This window comes from Penaeus chinensis, chromosome 22 (assembly GCF_019202785.1).
Source record: "Penaeus chinensis breed Huanghai No. 1 chromosome 22, ASM1920278v2, whole genome shotgun sequence".
In the NCBI taxonomy this organism is placed as follows: domain Eukaryota; kingdom Metazoa; phylum Arthropoda; class Malacostraca; order Decapoda; family Penaeidae; genus Penaeus; species Penaeus chinensis.
In genome coordinates this window covers 21,965,412-21,967,911 of record NC_061840.1, presented here as the reverse complement: position 1 = coordinate 21,967,911, position 2,500 = coordinate 21,965,412, and positions in this window count along the sequence as shown.

Genomic DNA, 2,500 nt, shown 5'->3' with positions numbered 1-2,500 from the left:
CAGACCTGTAATGGGCCCTCCTGCACTGATCAAATTCTGATCGAGAACAAAATCGACTTGTTGATCGGAATGTTCTCCGAACAGCAATTCTCCATAAACAAAATCATTGGGCAAGCAGAGGTCACATCGGTCACACAGGAACCCCCCTACCCCCCATCCCCCACCCGTGATCAGACCACGTATGAAACCTTCCCTTTCACATCTCCTCCCCCAGTCACAACACCCCCTACCTCCACCCCAAACCCCTCCTCCACACCTTCCACGCACGTACCCACGATCGGCGGTCCTCCTCTCCCACAACCTTCCCCTCTCTCTGCCCGCGGCCAGCCAGCTGCCTCGCGCCCTTGCTGACTCGCCGGCCTTCAACTCTGCTGAGCCACCCACGTGCCCCTCGCCCGGCGCTCCTAGCCAGCAGACCCCGGCCCATACAGACCCCCCTGCCGTCAGACCCAAAACCAACACGCCAAAGAAGAACAAGGCTGAAGCTACTACACAAGTAACACTTAAACGGAGCTTTAGAAAAAAAACAGAACAACAGGAACAACAATAAGCAAACCGAACAACTCGACCCCAACCGCCACTGGGAGGAAACAGCTCAGCAGCAGGTGCAAGGGGCTACCGCCCTACCCACTGCCCCCCCTCCTCCAGCAGCGCCACCAGTCATCATTAACAACTATGCAGAACGGTCCACACAAGTTAATGAAGACGGTTACACAAAAGTTATATCGAGAAACCAGAGAAGAAAAGACAAACAAGACCGAGAACACCAAACACCAAAACCGCTAAAGGGAGCAGATCGTCCGGACACAGTCTACCTTTACATCACCAGTTGTCACCCAGACACAAACGAAGAGGACATTGAACAACACTTATCAGAAAAGTTCAAAATCATCTCAAGTGTAAAAGTCCATAAGACAGTGATGACACATGACTACTACACCAGTTTCACGGTGTCAGTAAGGGGAAAGGACATAAAGCCCGAGTTGTTTATAGACTCTGATACTTTTCCCGACAACGTTAAAGTATTCTTAAACAGAAACAAGTAAAAGCGCGATCAGAATGTTTGACAAGGCAACGCCGTCAGCGTTACCAGTGACTAGATCGCATAATGCCATAAAAATAGAACATATCAATGCTCAGTCTCTCCTGAGTTGAGGAGAGAATCAAGACATATTATGCATAAGTGAAACATGGCTCCACCAGGAAATGGTCAGTAATTTCGTCAATATTCTAAATTCTAAAGTTTTCAGATGTGATGCAGGGCGAGGAGGAGGAGTTTGTATATATGTACGGGATACCCTGAAGTCAAACAGGATATCTACTACAGCAGTTAACAATACTGCCGTAGAAGATGTCTGGGTTACCGTACAGAGCAACATGCTTCCTTCCTTTATTGTTGGCGCTGTCTATAGGCACCCCCATGCTACCTCGGAATCTTTTGAATACATTGAAAAGGTTTTCAGAGAAATGTCTTTTAAAAAGAAACCGCTTTTCATCTTAGGTGACCTAAATGATGATTTAACAAAATCTAATGCAAAGTTAGCTAAGATGATAAAGAAAAATAAATTAGAACAAATAATAGACAAACCTACACGAATTACAGTAAACACCTCTTCTCTATTAGATTTAATAATAACTAACAGATCAGACCTCATCCTCCACTTCGATGTCATTCCGTGCCATGTTGCTGACCATTTTTTTCAAAAATTGGTAAACTAACTTACGAGAAAACAATTGCTTCTACATTACAACCAAATACAGATCGGAAAAGGATTACAACCAATTTTTTCAGACCACAACCAGTGGACGTAGAAACAATCATCTTAGTAATAAAACACCTTAGCGAAACAAATGCTGTAGGAGCAGACGGTATTGCTTTGCGCTTTATCAGAGATAGTCTACCCGCAACTCTACATTATTTGACGGTTATTATTAACACCTCTCTGGTCACTGGTGTCTTTCCATCGCTTTGGAAACATGGTATAGTAACACCAATTTTCAAGTCGGGGGATATAGACGATGTCAATAATTATCGCCCTATAACTATACTCCCTATATTATCCAAAATTCTTGAAAAAATTGTAGCAAATCAACTGACGAATTTCCTGGAGGCCAAGAACTTATTATCTAAAACACAACATGGTTTTAGAAATAGGTTATCAACTGAAACAGCTTTACTGCAAATCACTGATGAGATTTATAATAACATTGACAAAAATCAGGTAAATTTACTCACATTATGCGACCTTTCTAAGGCTTTTGATAGTGTTAACCATGAAATTCTCCTTAACAAATTAGTAAATCATAAAATTGATACCTTTTGGTTTACAAGTTATTTATATACAAGGACCCAATCGGTAAGAATCAATAATAGTATGTCATCAAAACAAGAAGTACCTTTTGGTGTTCCGCAAGGATCTATTTTAGGTCCGATCCTATTTACAATTTTCATAAATGATTTATCAACAATAGCAAATAACTGCCTTCTAGTGCAGTACGC